We start from the raw sequence: 12,286 nt of genomic DNA, 5'->3' as shown, positions 1-12,286 counted from the left end.
TAAAATTTCTCTTAGGCCCACAGGTACGGAGAATTTTATTTATTAATATTTAAATTTATTAGTCTTATTAATAAAGGGTAAATTTCATGCGTGATGCAACCTTTGCCCACAGGTAGGTTGAAATTTACTATTTACTATTAAATTAGCATTGGTTAATTTAAAATAAAGTTTCATAGCATTAAAATATTTTTCCTTGATTATTGCAGCTATTTCTACTACTGCTATTCTAGAAAGTACTGTTCCAATGCTTAATGGGAACAATTTTTCTGAGTGGAAAGAAAATTTACTTTTCTATTTGGGGTGCTTAGAACTTGATTTGGCGCTCCGTGAGGACGAACCACCTGCCCTCACGGATACTAGTACGCCATTAGAAGTTACGAAGCATGAGAGGTGGGAGCGATCTAATCGCCTAAGTCTCATGTTTATGAAGTCTCACGTAACTAAGGGCATTAGGGGTTCTATCCCTGAATGCAAAAAGGCAACAGAGTTCATGCGGGCTGTTGAGGAACAATTTGTAAGTTCCGATAAGGCATTGGCAAGCACCCTAATGAAGAAACTCTCAAGCAAAACCTTTGACAGATCCAGAAGTGTGCGAGAGCACATTATGGAAATGAGGGACATGGCAGCTCAACTGAAGTTCCTAGAGGTTGATATTTCTGATTCCTTCTTAGTTCATTTTATCTTGAACTCACTCCCGACTGAGTACTCTCCTTTTAAGATATCCTATAACACACATAAGGATAAATGGTCAGTGAATGAACTTCTGACCATGTGTGTTCAGGAGGAGGAAAGGCTAAAGCAGGAGAAACCACAGAGTGTTCACTTTGTGGCTACTCATGATAAGGGAAAGAGTAAAAGAGGCAAAAGTACTCCGCATCTCAAGAAAGATAACAAGTTGTCAATCAAGAAAAATGACAATAAGGATACTTGTTTCTTCTGCAAGAAAGGGGGGCATATGAAGAAGGATTGCCAAAAGTACAAAAGATGGCTTGAAAAGAAAGGTAATATCATATCTCTAGTATGTCATGAATCTTTTTTTGTTGAGGCTCCTTGTAATACATGGTGGATTGATTCTGGTTCTACAATCCATATTGTTAATACAATGCAGGGTTTTCTCAACACAAGGAAACCGGCAAGCAATGAGCAACGGGTCTATTCCGGAAATAAGTTGTTTTCTCATGTGGAAGCGGTCGGGACATTTAGATTAATTTTGAAAACTGGTTATATTTTAGATTTGGAAAATGTATTTTTTATTCCATGTTTCTCTAGAAACTTAATTTCGGTTTCTAAACTTGATGTTATTGGTTTTAGTTTTTGGTTTATAAACTCTACCTTTAGTATTTTTAAAGGTGAAAATTTTATTGGTGGTGGAACCAAAATTGATGGTTTATTCAAAATTGATCTAGATCCCGACTTTGAAAACAATCATTTATCATTGCATTCTAGTGTTGGCATAAAGAGGAGCCTTGTGAATGAAAACTCCGCTTTGTTATGGCACAGGAGATTGGGACATATCTCCATAGAGAGAATCAAAAGATTAGTAAATGATGGAGTCTTAAAAACTCTTGATTTTACTGATTTTGGTACTTGTGTGGATTGCATAAAGGGAAAGCAAACCAACAAGACCACTAAAGGTGCCAGAAGGAGTTCTGAGATTCTTGAAATCATACATACAGATATCTGTGGACCTTTTCCTACTCCCTGCCTAAATGGTCAAAGATATTTTATATCTTTTATTGATGACCATACACGGTACATGTATCTCTACTTTCTAAATGATAAGGCTGAAGCACTCAATGCTTTCAAGACCTATAAGGAAGAAGTAGAGAAACAAAAGGACAAGAAAATCAAGATCGTGAGATCTGATAGAGGCGGAGAGTACTATGGAAGGTACACAGAAAAGGGACAAATGATAGGTCCATTTGCGCAATTTCTTGAAGAAGAAGGCATTGTTGCTCAATACACAATGCCTGGCACACCACAACAAAATGGTGTTGCAGAAAGAAGAAATCGCACACTTATGGACATGGTAAGGAGCATGCTCAGTAATTCTGAGTTACCTTTATTTCTATGGAGTGAAGCCTTAAAAACTGCTGTGTATGTATTAAACCGGGTACCATCCAAGGCTGTCCCTAAGACACCTTTTGAATTATGGAATGGATGGAAACCAAGTTTAAATCACTTACACATATGGGGTTGTCCTGCTGAAGTGAGGATTTATAATCCAAATATAAAGAAATTAGACCCAAGGACAACCAGCGGTCATTTTATCGGCTATGCAGTCAACTCCAAAGGATTTAGGTTCTATTGTCCTTCTAATAATACTAGAATTGTTGAGTCTATGAATGCAAAATTCTTAGAAGATCTTGAACATAGTGGGAGTGCTTATCCTCAAAGGATTGAATTAGAGGAAGCACAAGAGTTGACTGATGCTCCCTTATCTAAAGGACGTTTGATTATGTTTAAGGAAATCCAAACAGATTGCCTTGAACCACAATCAATTTCAGAACAGTCAACTCATGAGGAACAAGTTCATATTGAACCTACTCAACCCCCTCAAAATGAGGAGGAGGTAGGATTAAGAAGATCTTCTAGAATAATTAGACCAGCAATCTCTAGTGATTATATTGTATACCTCCAAGAGTCCGATTTTGATGTTGGGCCTAAAGATGATCCAAATTCATTTTCACAAGCCATGAGTGGGGAACACTCCACATTATGGTTAAATGCCATGAAGGAAGAAATGGAATCCATGGCTAAAAATCAAGTCTGGGATCTTGTTGACTTACCAGAGAAAGCTGTAGCCATAGGCTGCAAATGGGTTTACAAAACCAAAAGGGATGCTTCTGGTAATGTTGAACGATATAAAGCTAGACTTGTGGCTAAGGGTTTCACACAAAAGGAAGGTATTGATTATCATGAAACCTTCTCTCCAGTATCCAAGAAGGATTCATTTAGGATAATCATGGCATTAGTAGCTCATTTTGATCTAGAGCTACATCAAATGGATGTGAAAACAGCCTTTTTGAATGGGGATCTTGAAGAAGAGGTTTACATGAAACAACCTGAAGGTTTTGATGATAACACTCAGAAAGCTTGCAAACTAAATAAATCTATTTATGGACTAAAACAAGCCTCCCGTCAATGGTATATTAAATTTCACAAAGTTATTACCTCATTTGGTTTTATTGAGAACTTTGTTGATCAATGTATATACCTTAAGGTCAGTGGGAGTAAAGTCATATTTTTAGTCCTATATGTAGATGATATTTTACTTGCAAGTAATGATTTAGGTTTGCTGCATGAAACCAAACAGTTTCTTTCTCAAAATTTTGAAATGAAGGATTTGGGTGAAGCCTCTTATGTCATTGGCATAGGGATTCACAGAGACAGAAAACAGAAAATATTAAAACTGTCTCAAAAGGCCTACATTGAAAAAGTTTTGGAAAGATTCAGAATGAAGAACTGTTCGGCTTCTGTAGCACCTATCATTAAAGGAGACAAATTCAGTAATGATCAGTGTCCCCGAAATGCATTGGAACAGGAGCAGATGAAGAACATTCCGTATGCATCTGCAATTGGCAGTCTATTGTATGCACAAGTTTGCACTAGACCTGACATTGCGATGGCAGTTGGAATGTTGGGTCGATATCAAAGCAACCCAGGGATGGAACATTGGAAAGCTGCAAAGAAAGTCATGCGGTATTTGCAAGGAACAAAGGACTACGGTTTGACATTCAGACACACTGACCATTTGGAGGTGGTTGGGTATTCAGATTCAGATTTTGCTGGATGTGTAGATAGTAGAAAATCTACTTCAGGGTATATCTTTCTCTTGGCTGGAGGGGCTATATCTTGGAGAAGTAACAAGCAAACTATAGTTGCTACATCTACAATGGAAGCAGAATTTATTGCGTGCTATGAAGCCACTACACAGGCGCTATGGTTAAGAAATTTTGTTGGTGGTCTCAAAATTGTCAATTCTATAGCGAGACCAATCAAGATCTTCTGCGATAATCGTGCTGCCATATTCTTTTCTAAGAATAATAAAAGTGGAAGCAGAAGTAAGCATATCGACATCAAGTATCTTCGTGTGAGAGAGAACATCAAAAGAAATGAAGTGCTCATTGAGCATATTAGTACTGAATTGATGATTGCGGATCCTATGACTAAAGGTTTACCGGTAAAGCTGTTTAAAAGTCATGTGGAGCATATGGGACTCATTGATTCATTTTGTACTTAGTTCTTTCTAATTTGTCTATAGACATCAAGTTATTATTAATAAAGTTTGTGCGCATTTGTTACATTATCCATGGGGATAAAATTAAAGATTGGACCCGAATAACTTATAGGAAGTTTATTCATAAAGTTTGATTGCCCATATAGTACTCATTTAAGGAATATTTTATATGTAATACATGGAAGGGACGACTTATTATATAAAGTTTTACCGCCATGATTCATGTGTAGTATACCTTATGTGAGTGGGAAGATTTCATGAATTGTTGGAATAAATAAAGTAATTGTCATATTGAAGAACCGAACATCATAAGGAATTATATGTGTCATAAGGGCCAAGTGGGAGAATGTAAGAAATTACATAAATGTCCCTTATGTCATATTTAATTTGATGTAACGGTTACGGCTTTTAATTACTGTAACGGTAATTATAATAAATGTATTCAATATGATTTAAACGGTTTTTATATTCCACATTATGGTTCATGAAAATAACGGTTTTTATATTAAATTTTCTGATTTATTCTCCTTGATGGGAGGAGAATAATCAGCTATCTATTGATGATGAGGGTCCCTAGCCTACCTATATATAGAGCCCTGTGTATCCATCTATTGACACACTCATAGGCATAGGCCAGAAGAACTCTCTGAATTTTGTTTTTACAGATTTTGGTGTTGTAGAAAACTTCTTCGTTTTTCGTTCTTCATCAAGCTTGAACAAAATATGGCTGGAGGTATTTATAATTCCGCTGCTTATTTATTTTATAGCATTTTATTTTATATATTATGCTTACAGGTTGTGCCGTCATGCTTTTGCTGTTAGCGTTAGAATATAATTTGAATAATTAAATTATATTCATTACTTTCGGGGTTACAAAATGGGTACACCCCATGCCATGTGACCATGTCCCAATTACAGAAGCAAGAGAACCAACTGAAAGCAAAGAGGAAACATTCTCCACTACCACAAATAAATAAATAAATAAATAAAACACTAATTCGAAAGAGATTAATGTTGTTGGGACTTAGGTTTTTGCAGTGGAAAATAATCTCTCTATAGAGGTACCGGTTAGTGTATTTAGGAGGAGTAAAATTGTCTAAAAACTAAATACACTAACCGGCTCCTCTCCTCCGTTTCCCTTGGCAGCATTGTTGAACTACATATATCGTTACTATGATCATTAAACACAATTTTAAACACCTTTCAAAATTATGGAATTTGTATTATTGGCGATGTAACATTCAACTTGTATGGTACAATTGTTGGAACGAGTTTTTAAGAATAATGTGCTATATGAGCAAAAGGATGCATGGTTATGGAGGATTATAATTTCTACTCTGGTTTATCAAACACAAATTCCTTATGCCACCAAACTAGGATAGAAATTATGTACGTTATGACAATAATATATATATATATATATATATATATATATCGCTTCTTTCTCCTTTATTAGTACCTAATTTAGATTTTCCAAGTTGTAGACTTCAATCCCACAAACCTCAAGCTCCTAAAACAATTACAAAAAAAATCAAATAATAAAATGTTATCACAATGCAATCTAATACAATTAGAAGATATATATATATATATATATTAATGAGATGATAGAGCATATATATAGTTTGTGGAAGTAAGCACCACCAACAAAATAATAGCAGCTACGATAAAAACTATTCTCCAAGGAGTGCTCAAATAATCGGATCACGTCTCAATGTAGCCTTCCAACTGTTTGTAGTTAGTTTTCACTCTTCCGTATGTTCCTCTCCTCTTGTAGTTAGTAAATCAGTAAATTGTTGAAAATCCTAATTAAGAGGTTATTATTTATTGACCACTAAAGGAATTGCATTGCTAAACGCACCTAGCTAATTGTTGTGCACAGGTTTTTTAAAAAAAACATAGTGATCGATCTTCTCTTGTTAGAACATCCGGCCAGTATTGTGGATCCTCAAAAGACATCTGAACGTTTGCAACGTCTGTGATTTTTTGCTAAGTCTTTTTTACTTCAATGTGTAACGTTAGCATTTACTACAGAGCTGTAAATGTTAGCATTTACTTTAGTTGATGCTTTTGCTTCTCTTTGATTTTTTATTTTTTATTTTTTATTTTTACGAGAAGTACAAAAGTCACTTTAAACATCATAGCAATAGAGGAGGGTATAATAAACCATTCATATAATACAGAGGAAGAGAGAGAGGCACGTAAAAGATTATATATAAAATTCTATAAAAAATTCAAGCTTGTGAATTGTGATGCCTTTTTGCCCCTGTGGTACATGAACTACATATTTGTTGTGCTTCCAAAATGTCACAGGGATGGTTATGAAGGATGAATTTCTATTTTGGTTAATCAAAAACACAAATTCCTATACCACCAAACTATGACAGAAATATAGTTATGACAATTAAAAAAAAAAAAGTTGTTTCTTTATTTTTGTACAATTCCATAAACCTTAAACTCCTAAAACAATAAAAATAATCGAACATTAAAATGTTACACAAACTTCAGTTTTTTGGTACTGACATAATAGAGCATATAGTCTGTGAGAGAGTGAGCACCAACAAGATAATAGCAGCTATGGTAGCAGTAGTCCTCCAAGGATTGCTAAAATAATCACGTCTCAAAGTAGCCTTCCATCTATGCCGACGATCCTCATAGAATGTATTCAACTCTTTACAAAGACGACAGTAATCAGAGTTCGAGTTTAAAATAGAAATATTTTTGTTAAGATTGTTGACCAAAGTTGCCACTGTATTGCTGTCGCCTAAAGTATTAACCAGGATCCTTTTGCGCACAAGTAAATCCACATCTTTGGAAGTGTCAATAAGGAAATCCAAAATGCGAATATAATCGGAAACATAACAATTCTGACGATAGTAAAATTGCTCCAAGGCCATGACGTTTCGAAAGAAACGCTCTGTGGAATTTTTTAGATGAAAGCATGGTATTTCCAGCACTCCTTTTGTAAATTTTAAGTCAAATAAGCACTTGCTTTAGCTCACCTTAAACTTCACTCCTGCCTCGTGCAACTGGCTCGCATTGTACAAATGCTTAACTCTTTTGCCACGGTATCTTTGTGGAAGCCTTTGTTGTTGGGGTAGGAAAAAGGTTCTTAACAAATCAACGAAGTGCTTTATTTTAAAATTGGGATTGGGAGACATGTTTTGAGTGTTGTAACGTCCAAAGAATCTAAAGGCAAGTTCAGTGAAGGAAGGGTAGTTTGAGCGAGATGCAAATGCTAGGTTGTATAATTCCTGAATAACAAAGAAAGGAAGTTGATTTTCAAGCAACGACATGTCATCCTTCAAATGTGACGTTAATATTGTAAACTCGTCATCACACCCCCATTCTTTAGGCATGAGAAAGATCAGGAAAAACACAATAATGAAGCTTGCATCTAGCAGGATCATTTTCACATAATTATCACTAGTAAGTATGCTAGTCTCTGCATAACAACTACGAACATCTTTTTCCATATTCTTTATAGTGCTTACCAATCTCTCCACGTTTAGCGTAGCCTTTTCCGCAAGTATCCTAAAATATTTCACTTTAAGCTTTTCCATGGTTTTCAATCTCTCATCGTCATGATGAAGAGGCCCTATTGATATATACATAGGAGTGTAGACCTTTTCATTCAATTCACGAATATCATGTGGAACCCTGAAGATACAAAATCTAGGTGATAAGGAAGAGAAGGGAGGCTCAAAGGTTTCTAGCATTTGTGTGATGTCAAACACCAACTCTCTGTTTGGATGTTCATTTCCCATTGCAACATTTGCTTCGTCTTGAATTTGTGAGTACCCTTCCATCTAGCAACTTGTTTCTTAAATTTCCTAATGACAAAGACAAGGGTCACAAGCATTAAGAACATTGGAGGATATAGTTCCCATGATGCCGCACAATCTAGATTTGACTGTTTCTTTTTTTAGTTCTAAGTTTCTTTTAAATCCTTGATATACACGAAATATTTAGATCTATATATATAGATTATTCCACTTGTGAATTTTTATTTTTTTTTTAAAAAAAAAAAAAAAAAACAAAAAAGTAAAAGGGGAGGGTTTTCACCTGAGTGTAGAATATTGGAAAGTGAGACACAGACCTTGAGCTCCAGATGCCATCGCCTAGAAATCATTTCTTGACTAGTATTAGGGTTTCTAAAGTCTATTTAAAGGAGTTTTCCGGCAAGGTTTTATTAAGGTTTTACTTTGGAAGTCTATGTGCTAAAAGAAGGTTTCAAACATAGATTGTTAATGTTATATCTCTCTTAGAATTTTTAGTTCAACCATCAACCTTAAACAATTGAAGCCAACCGGAGTTCTGGTTAAAGAAATCAAGAATAAGAACTCTCCAGAGGTTTTAGGAGAGAAGCAGACAAGTGAGTCACTTGTTATGATTAAGAGTGTAATGACTGCAAATGTTTTGTGAGTATGAGCATCTTGTAATTTTTGTTCTTCGTAATTAAATTGATTTTTTGGGTTTAGCTGACCTAAAATGGTTTTCTCTCTAAGTTAAAAAAGTTTTCACTTTGTAACCAAATATCTATGTTAACTACTTTACTGCTTTACATATTTGGTTAATTTTTTGGGTGTAGTTGCTTTGGAGTTTATTTATTATTTTCAATAGGCCTTTTCATTCAATTTGCAAAGAACATGTTGGACCTGTAGATACAACATTTAGGTGATAAGGGAGGCTCCGACATTTCTTATAGCATTTGTATGATGTCATTTGCATGACTTTTAGAATTTTCATTCACATTTATATCAAAGCATTTGCTTCTTCTGGAATTTCTACACTTGATAATTCCATGATTCTGCAAAATTTCATGTTAACTTATTCTTTTCCAAGTTGTAAGTATCTTTCAAATCCTTGATATTCACAATGAGGGGTGAAATTGAACAAATTCTTCTACATATGGTTGTTCATATATATATATATAAATGAATTTATTGAAAGGCTACCTACCGTAAATTTGCTAAAACAAGATAAATATGGGAGCTTTTGTTTGTCATCTATCTGCTAAATAAATCACTTGAAAAATGATTAGAAGTATATATAATTACTTACTGTCTTTGGAAGAGCTGTTCTTGTCTTCCCTCACCCGACACAGGAACAAGGCTTAGCAGAACCACTAACTCTCGTTTTTCCTTTTCTAAGCTTAACTCATATTCCGAAGCAAAAGAAAATAAATAGAGGGAACATATATTGGGGAGCCAAATGCCAGTTATGCCTACCTCTCCGACCAAGATTCACTTTGTTCTTTATGATTTGCTTGTGTCCGAGACCAAATGATTTACTTTTAAGTTTTCAATCGAATCAATCCCAACCAACATTTTTCACGTGGACAGACCTCTTACAAGGAAACCAACATTTTTCAAGTGGAGAAACCTCTAGAGGTGTATTATATATACTCTAACCATAGCTGTAAATACTATATATATATCAATAAACCCTAACCTTAAGTATATATACTATATATAGTTATAAATCCTAACCATAAGTATATATACTATATATAGTCATAAACCCTAACCCTAAGTGTATGTACTATATATAGCCATTGACATAAGTGTATATAGCTATAAACCATAGTGTAAATACTATATATAGCTATAAACCCTAATCCTAAGTGTATATACTATATATATCGATAAACACTAACCCTAAGTATATATACTATATATAGCTATAAACCACAGCCCTAAGTATATATACTATATATAGCTATAAACCATAACCCTAAGTGTATGTACTATATAAGGGACTAAACCATAAGTATTTAATTTATTATGTAGCACGTAACCCTCAAAATAATTGCATTTATTATATATAGCCATAGATAGCAAGGTTAGAGTATATATATACAAGTCATTATAAATGTATATATAGGGTATATAAATGCATGCATATCTATATATATATAGTATTAATTATAGGTTTTTTAACTTTGTTATGTTTGAAATTTTTTTTCTTTGGTTTCTAAACGTTGATAGTGTACAAAACTAAACCCTAATTTGAAGTACTATTTGGTTTAATTATGCATCTAGTACAATATGTAAATTAGGTTAGGGTTTACGTACGTATGATATATACTTAATAAAATAAGGAGTTTTTTTAAAAAATAAAAAATAAAAAATGAATGAACAGAAAACAATTTTTTTTTTTTTTTTATGTAATAAATATTTCTGGGGAGGAAAAAAAATAATAACATTTGGCCACGTGTTCTTTATACACGTGGCAAAATATGGACACGTGTAAAATACATGTGTCCATCCTGATGCGTGTATAAAATACACGTGTCCATATAGACACATGTAATAATAAACGTGTCCGTATAAAATACGTGTTCATATAGACACATGTAATAATATGGACACGTGTATTAAATACACGCGTCTATATGGCCGCGTGTATTTAATACACGCGGCCAATTGTGCCGTGTATACTAGTAGCCACATGTCATTATGACACGTGGCTAGTTGAACGCATGTCTACAGTGACTTGTATTGTAGACACGCGGCTAATTGTTGGTTTTTTAGTAGTGTCTTACAAGGAAGACTTTTCTATCTCTTTGTGTCCTTTCAAATATCGTATGATTTTTAAAATTATTATTAAATTTGAGATGATTATTATTAGATTTCGATTTAATAGTGATTTAAAAGTCTTAAGACATTTGAGAGGACACAAGAAAGAATCTAATCCTCTTTATAGCTTTACTCCCGACAAAGGTTGAGGGTGCATTTAGTACCATCATTAACTATTTTATTGAAAAAAATAAATTAAGAAAAAAAAAAAAAACAAGAGGCCATCCCTCTTTGGCCAAATGGAGTGGCTGAATCACCCCATTCGACTGCATCGGGGTGGTAGAAACCATCTTCAAGTAGTCAGGAGGCTTTTCGGCCATCCTGTAAAAGCCGGCAATTATTAACTGCAATTAACCGCTAACTACTATTTCCATATGTAGATAGCTGTTTTAGGATAAGCGAATGCGCTTAATATATATAATAAATTTACTAAAATTGCGCCGTTTTTATGTTTGTTGGATTTGTAATGTTGTTGGATTTACATTGGAACAAAACAATTGTCTTTTATAATTCCTATGTTTGTATTTTCTCGATGAACCCATCATAGGTTGTTTATATTTTCTTTGTTATTTTTAAGCTCCAATAAAAGATATGGATTTCATTTAAATCATTATGTTTTAATTAAAAAAAAACATTAAAACATTCTCAAAATACTAAAATCAAGTCCAACACATTTTTTTAAAAAAATCTCTTAAAATATGTCATAATAGAGGCCAAAAGAAGGCGTAGGCGCAAACTATTCATTACTTCATTTGTAGATAATAATTAATAATCACATTTAATAATTAAAATAATCTCATAAATAGCAGTTAATGACTTCATGATACGGATGCGATTATGTAAAACTAATAACTGTATCTGCATATACAGCCCTACCATAGGCTGCTAGTGGGGGTGGACTCCTTAGGAAGATTATGGTAAGTGAGATTATGAGAAATGAGAATCATGAGATCATGACTGGCCACTTGTTATGGTAAGACCAATGGGATAGAGGGTCATGATATAATGCCCTACCCTAGCTAGTGAATCCGCCCGCATCTTTACATGTTTAATGCAACAAAAGCCTGTAGTATATGTTACAAAATAATTTTCTATAAATATTGATAGATATAGAAAATTATTTTATAAATTTGTCATTGGCTTCTTATGGACTGGCAACAATAATATATGGCTTTGAACTGTGTATTAAATGAATCATAATACAAAAATACAAATGAATAAGGGTTCGATTGGAGCATTTTTATTATTATTATTATTATTATTATTATTATTATTATTATTATTATTATTGCTTTTAAAATTGTAAATACCGAAATATGTTTGAATGGTTTAAAAAATAGGAAAAAGAAATTTGAGAAAACATTTATGGGAAGGTGAATTATCTTTACCTAGAGTATTATAAAAAGAGCAAATCGCTCTTGCACAGTAATTTTTGTTTGACACGTGTGATGTTACCACTCTGCCC

General features: G+C 33.7%; 1 pseudogene; it reads right to left on the bottom strand.

Moving 5' to 3' along the window:
• Nucleotides 1-6,744: 6,744 nt before the first annotated feature.
• On the bottom strand, nt 6,745-8,007 carry LOC133881311 (UPF0481 protein At3g47200-like; annotated as a pseudogene).
• Nucleotides 8,008-12,286: the final 4,279 nt, after the last annotated feature.

This window comes from Alnus glutinosa, chromosome 11 (genome assembly GCF_958979055.1).
Source record: "Alnus glutinosa chromosome 11, dhAlnGlut1.1, whole genome shotgun sequence".
Lineage (NCBI taxonomy): Eukaryota > Viridiplantae > Streptophyta > Magnoliopsida > Fagales > Betulaceae > Alnus > Alnus glutinosa.
The sequence above is the reverse complement of the archived record's forward strand: the minus strand, read 5'-3'. Positions and strand labels throughout refer to the sequence as shown.